The following is a 7,305-nucleotide window of genomic DNA, read 5'->3' on the forward strand; positions in this document are numbered from 1 at the left end:
GGGACAGTTCAGCCAAAAGTGTAAATCCTGTCATTAATTCCTCATGTCAAACCCGTCAGCCCTTCGTTCATCTTCACACACACACACACACACACACACACACACACACACACACGATGACGTTATATCTCTTCTGGTCTCATGTCGGTGTGCTGCTGTTCTGGAGTTCACCGCTAGGTGGCAGCGCTACACAAACTGACTGAACCCGGCGAGAGCAGAGCCCAATGAGTTCTGGGGCCGGTTGCATAAACCGTTAAGACTAGTCTTACAAGTTAGACATTATTTTTTTTCTTTAAGACTGTTCATAATTTTTTTACATCAGTTACACAAAAACATAGACTGGCCTAATTTGTAAGTAAGACTGAATGCCACTTGCCTAACTGCTAGAGGCTCATACTCGATCTTAAGACACTGTCTTAACATAATGGCTTAGTTTATGCAACCGGCCCCTGGGGTGAATCTCACACACTAATGAACAAGAGAAGACGTGTCATCACAGCTGAAGACCCATCACCCCTCACACACTCGCCCATCCTGAGTGTGTGTGTGTGTGTGTGTGTGTGTGTGTGTGTGTGTGTGTGTACAGCTGTATACACCACTAGCCCTGTATGAACTAGAGCCCGACGGGCCCCGACTCTTTTGCGCCCCTAGGGCCGGCTTCAGGTCTTTTTAGGCTTCTCCATCATTTTATATTTTAGACATTCAATAATTAAAAGAAATAATAATAATAATAATAATAATCTTTATTTTATATAGCGCCTTTAAAAAGAGAATCTCAAAGCGCTTTACAAGCATAGACAGATTAAAAGCACAAGATACATATAAAAAAAAAATAAAAAAAAAGTCAAGAATAAAAATCATATAAAAGCCATTCTGAAAAAATGTGTCTTAAGAGCAGATTTAAAAACAGTAAGAGAATCCGCCTGTCTGATCATCATCGGAAGAGAATTCCAGAGTTTAGGTGCACAAGTGGAGAAGGCCCGGTCACCCATAGAGCGTAGACGGGTAGAAGGAACAATTAAAAGGCCCGCATCAGAGGAGCGGAGATTACGTCTAGGCGTGTAAACAGTTAAAAGTTCGGATAAGTATTGAGGCGCCAAGCCGTGAAGGGCCTTGTAAGTCAGCATAAGAATTTTAAAATCAATCCGAAACCTGACAGGAAGCCAGTGCAGTGACTCTAAAACTGGAGTGATGTGTTCGCTAGTCCTGGTGCGTGTGAGAATTCTAGCGGCCGAATTTTGCACTGACTGTAATTTATTTAAGGTAGTTTTAGAGACCCCATTCAGAAGCGCATTGCAATAATCAATGCGAGAAAATACGAAAGTATTAATCAATTTTTCCGCAACAGGAACAGATAGCATGGGGCGTAGTTTTGCAATGAAAGACCATGATATCGCGAGTCCGCAACTGTGAAGACTGACTCAGTGTTTAGAGGACGGCAAATGCAACACACACACATCCGCTAATGAGGAAAGCAAACCAACACGCTAACGGCCAACACGCTAACAGTCAACACGCTAACGGCCCACACGCTAACGGCCAACACGCTAACGGCCAACACGCTAACAGTCAACACGCTAACGGCCAACACGCTAACGGCCAACACACTAACGGCCAACACGCTAACGGCCAACACGCTAACGGCCCACACGCTAACGGCCAACACGCTAACGGCCAACACGCTAACGGCCAACACGTTAACGGCCAACACGCTAACAGTCAACACGCTAACGGCCCACACGCTAACGGCCAACACGCTAACGGCCCACACGCTAACGGCCCACACGCTAACGGCCCACACGCTAACGGCCAACACGCTAACGGCCAACACGCTAACGGCCAACACGCTAACAGTCAACACGCTAACGGCCAACACGCTAACGGCCAACACACTAACGGCCAACACGCTAACGGCCCACACGCTAACGGCCAACACGCTAACTGCCAACACGTTAACGGCCAACACGCTAACAGTCAACACGCTAACGGCCAACACACTAACGGCCAACACGCTAACGGCCCACACGCTAACGGCCAACACGCTAACGGCCAACACGCTAACGGCCAACACGCTAACGGCCAACGCGTTAACGGCCAGAAGTGAAGCTGAGAATAAGCTGAGTCTGAGATGCTCATAAACGCCATCATCTCCATTAAACTCATGAGACTAAAGCTCTTCCAGTGCTCACTCGCCGCCTCTGATCTGATGAGCTGATGAATAAATGCTCATATCTGTTGCTTTCGTTGACATGAACTCCGTTAAACGTGCATATAGTGCGGGAATTGAAGATCGGATTTATATTATAAGATTGTGATAAAGCGAGCTCCACCAGATCGCTTGGGGACGTAGTTAATGTCCGTAAGATGTCAATAAAACTGATGGCTCAGTCCGCAATGGCACTTTTGTGCAAAGTGAGATTTATTTACAGTGCCGAAAGAATTAAGTCCAACTGTGAGGGGGGTATATATACAGGTGGACATTAAGCACAACAAAACAAACAAACACAATTAAATAAACAAATGAACAAAATATATAAATATAGTATCCACAATATACTCAGGTTTACGGTTCGCTCGAGGCACCACAGTCGCACTATAGACTTGACTTGGTCAACAAGTCCCTATTCTGACTCCACCCCTCTTTAATAGGCCAGACTCCACCCCTCTTTAGGCCAGACTCCACCCCTCTTTAATAGGCCAGACTCCACCCCTCTTTAATAAGCCAGACTCCACTCCTCTTTAATAGGCCAGACTCCACTCCTCTTTAATAGGCCAGACTCCACCCCTCTTTAATAGGCCAGACTCCACTCCTCTTTAATAGGCCAGACTCCACCCCTCTTTAATAGGCCAGACTCCACCCCTCTTTAATAAGCCAGACTCCACTCCTCTTAAATAGGCCAGACTCCACTCCTCTTTAATAGGCCAGACTCCACTCCTCTTTAATAGGCCAGACTCCACCCCTCTTTAATAGGCCAGACTCCACTCCTCTTTAATAGGCCAGACTCCACCCCTCTTTAATAAGCCAGACTCCACTCCTCTTTAATAGGCCAGACTCCACTCCTCTTTAATAGGCCAGACTCCACTCCTCTTTAATAGGCCAGACTCCACCCCTCTTTAATAGGCCAGACTCCACTCCTCTTTAATAGGCCAGACTCCACTCCTCTTTAATAGGCCAGACTCCACCCCTCTTTAATAGGCCAGACTCCACCCCTCTTTAATAAGCCAGACTCCACTCCTCTTAAATAGGCCAGACTCCACTCCTCTTTAATAGGCCAGACTCCACTCCTCTTTAATAGGCCAGACTCCACCCCTCTTTAATAGGCCAGACTCCACTCCTCTTAAATAGGCCAGACTCCACTCCTCTTTAATAGGCCAGACTCCACTCCTCTTTAATAGGCCAGACTCCACTCCTCTTTAATAGGCCAGACTCCACCCCTCTTTAATAGGCCAGACTCCACCCCTCTTTAATAAGCCAGACTCCACTCCTCTTAAATAGGCCAGACTCCACCCCTCTTTAATAGGCCAGACTCCACTCCTCTTTAATAGGCCAGACTCCACCCCTCTTTAATAGGCCAGACTCCACCCCTCTTTAGGCCAGACTCCACTCCTCTTTAATAGGCCAGACTCCACCCCTCTTTAATAAGCCAGACTCCACTCCTCTTTAATAGGCCAGACTCCACCCCTCTTTAATAAGCCAGACTCCACTCCTCTTTAATAGGCCAGACTCCACTCCTCTTTAATAGGCCAGACTCCACCCCTCTTTAGGCCAGACTCCACCCCTCTTTAAAAGGGCAGACTCCACCCCTCTTTAGGCCAGACTCCACCCCTCTTTAATAGGCCAGACTCCACCCCTCTTTAATAGGCCAGACTCCAGAGGGGTGGAGTCTGGCCTATTAAAGAGGGGTGGAGTCTGGCCTAAAGAGGGGTGGAGTCTGGCCTATTAAAGAGGGGTGGAGTCTGGCCTATTAAAGAGGGGTGGAGTCAGAATAGGGACTTGTTGACCAAGTCAAGTCTATAGTGCGACTGTGGTGCCTCGAGCGAACCGTAAACCTGAGTATATTGAGTATATTGTGGATACTATATTTATATATTTTGTTCATTTGTTTATTTAATTGTGTTTGTTTGTTTTGTTGTGCTTAATGTCCACCTGTATATATACCCCCCTCACAGTTGGACTTAATTCTTTCGGCACTGTAAATAAATCTCACTTTGCACAAAAGTGACTCCACCCCTCTTTAGGCCAGACTCCACCCCTCTTTAATAGGCCAGACTCCACCCCTCTTTAGGCCAGACTCCACCCCTCTTTAGGCCAGACTCCACCCCTCTTTAGGCCAGACTCCACCCCTCTTTAATAGGCCAGACTCCACCCCTCTTTAGGCCAGACTCCACCCCTCTTTAATAGGCCAGACTCCACCCCTCTTTAATAGGCCAGACTAGGCCAGACTCCACCCCTCTTTAATAGGCCAGACTCCACCCCTCTTTAATAGGCCAGACTCCACCCCTCTTTAATAGGCCAGACTCCACCCCTCTTTAGGCCAGACTCCACTCCTCTTTAATAGTTCGTGTTAGACTGAGGAAAAACTACTTCATTTGTAATGTGCGAGCTCTTTAGGCTTGTGTGTGTGTGTGTGTGTGTGTGTGTGTGTGTGTGTTTTGCCTGACGCTCTGAGTGTGTGTGTGTGTGTGTGTGTGATGGGTAGGGTTAGGGGTAGTGTGTGTGATGGGTAGGGTTAGGGGTAGTGTGTGTGTGTGTGTGTGTGTGATGGGTAGGGTTAGGGGTAGTGTGTGTGTGTGTGTGTGTGATGGGTAGGGTTAGGGGTAGTGTGTGTGTGTGTGTGTGTGATGGGTAGGGTTAGGGGTAGTGTGTGTGTGTGTGTGTGTGTGTGTGTGTGTGTGTGTGATGGGTAGGGTTAGGGGTAGTGTGTGTGTGTGTGTGTGTGTGTGATGGGTAGGGTTAGGGGTAGTGTGTGTGTGTGTGTGTGTGTGTGTGATGGGTAGGATTAGGGGTAGTGTGTGTGTGTGTGATGGGTAGGGTTAGGGGTAGTGTGTGTGTGTGTGTGTGTGTGTGTGTGATGGGTAGGGTTAGGGGTAGTGTGTGTGTGTGTGTGTGTGTGTGTGTGTGTGTGTGATGGGTAGGATTAGGGGTAGTGTGTGTGTGTGTGTGTGTGTGTGTGTGTGTGATGGGTAGGGTTAGGGGTAGTGTGTGAGTGTGAGTGTGTGAGTTTGTGTGTGTGTGTGTGAGTGATCGGGTCGTGATGTCTGAAGGGTTATTGGCCGCTGATGGTGATGTCATGCTTCTGATCGTCCCTCCAGACCTGAAGTGCAAACGCACATTTGCATTCATGAGAGCAGCAGATGTGACGCGTGACCCCGCCCTGCTGCTGACCCTGGTCAGAGCCACACCTGCCACGACCCCGTCACGACCCCGCCACGACCCCTCTCTGCATCTGGGCGGAGGTCACACCGCTGTGCTCATACGGTCCCCTGATCATCCTCTTAGAGCCGTGAGGGATCATGAGGAAGCTCTTCTCATCTCCTCAATGACATCATCGAGTGTCTCCCAGAGCTGATTGGACTGTTTGGTCTTCCGAGGGTTCTGATTGGTGCTGATTTCAGAGATCAGAGTCAGGCTGACCACTAGAGGTCAGTCTGTGGCTGGAGATCATGTGATCATATAAAGGGTTAGATTAATCATCAACATCTGAGGGAGAGCATGTGACACTCATCTGTCAGAAAAGCCAAACTACAAAACACAAACATTACTTCATAATTAGAATCAGTTATTAATATCTCCTGCTTGTGTTCATCAGTTCTTTATCTGACAGTCTGGACACGAAGTCTTGCATAATTTGTCATTATCACACAAAACAATCGACTCAAAGCACGACTACACAACATTAGACAATCCTGACTAGGGCTGAGACGATTCATCGATTAACTCGATTACAAACGTTCAAAAACTCAAGCCTCGTTAGACTAAACACTGGATCTGATCCACACGGGCCGCTGGAAGCACCTCAGCCAGGGTCAGGGTCAGGGTTAGGGTCAGGACACACGGCGGAGAGTAAAGATGTCTAAAGTTTGGGATCATTACATTCTTAAAAAACAAGAGAACAAGCTGTGTGTTCTGCAGAGTAGACCTGGCGTTCCCCAGCTGGACTAACGCAGACTGAAGGCCTTTGCACTGAGTCCCAAATGTTCGCATGCATTTTTTCGTATTCGTGATCTGAAAAGTTTGTCACGCACAGAGACCTTGCACACTGAGTCCGATGCGTATCAATGAATGCGTTAAAGGTCCCATGGCATGGCATTTTTCTATTATTGTATAGTGTTTCCTGAGGTGTACTTATATTGTTAGTATGATTTTTACATCATAAAATGTCATAATTTAGAAATAAAAGGCATTTTTTCTATACTGCTGTTTGCCCTGTGGCTGAATGCCCTGCTTCAAGAGGCGTGTCTGCTGTGAGACTTCAGCAAAAACGCCCACTGTTGTGATTGGCTGACATCTTTGCATTTTAAATGAGCGGAGGGGGCGTGGTTTAACGAGGCACGAGCAGGCACGAGTCTGCCAGAGAGACGGATGGACCTGAGTTCACTTCACATCAGTTCTCAGCATGTCTGAACTGTTGTAGTTACAGCATATACTTCAGGTTATTAGCTTATTTCTAGTCGGAGGGGCTGTCACTCATGTCAGAAAGTTAGTAACTTTAGTAAATTATGGATCAGCGCTGACTCGAGACGCGAACCGTTTAGAACGATTCAGTCCGATTTGGTGAACTGGTTCGGTTCACTAAAAAGAACCGATTCAAAAGAATGATTCGTTCGCGAACCGGACATCACGGAGACGGTTGCGATTGCTAACAAAGTTATTTATAGTAACTACTGAGTTTTAAGAGCGCTGTCTGTCAGCGCGAGTTTATTGTGTTTGTATCTGAGAGTTCTGAATAAACACGAGTCCCAGTCACACCGAGTCCTCTTCATCATTATTCTACCAACTTTGTAACACATGCAATGTACCATTACAGCGAGATGAACGAGTTAGTAAGTGTTGAGTATAGCATTATTTCTAGATGTGTTCCAATTAACGTTATATGAATAGCGTCAGTGACGCGCATTGAGTAACTTACACAGCGCAAACAAAGACACAACAGCAGTAATCGAATGTAATTCAGTTTATTGTGGTGAAAGCTGGCTAGCCCGAATATGCTCACGCTTACCCTCCTTCTGCTTAATCTCACGCCGCGTTTGGTGCCTCCGCTGTGGGCCAGATGCAGTACTGGGGGTCGGGGATGTTGAAGGCCG

At 47.2% G+C, this 7,305-nt stretch overlaps 1 protein-coding gene across 2 annotated transcripts in view; it reads left to right on the forward strand.

The window, feature by feature from the left end:
• The window catches only part of hlcs (holocarboxylase synthetase (biotin-(proprionyl-CoA-carboxylase (ATP-hydrolysing)) ligase)), a 53,853-nt gene that overhangs the window by 12,382 nt on the left and 34,166 nt on the right, over positions 1-7,305 (forward strand). The gene's annotated exons all lie outside the window — the stretch shown is intronic.

The sequence above is a fragment of the Gobio gobio genome (genome assembly GCF_949357685.1).
Source record: "Gobio gobio genome assembly, chromosome: 22".
NCBI lineage: Eukaryota > Metazoa > Chordata > Actinopteri > Cypriniformes > Gobionidae > Gobio > Gobio gobio.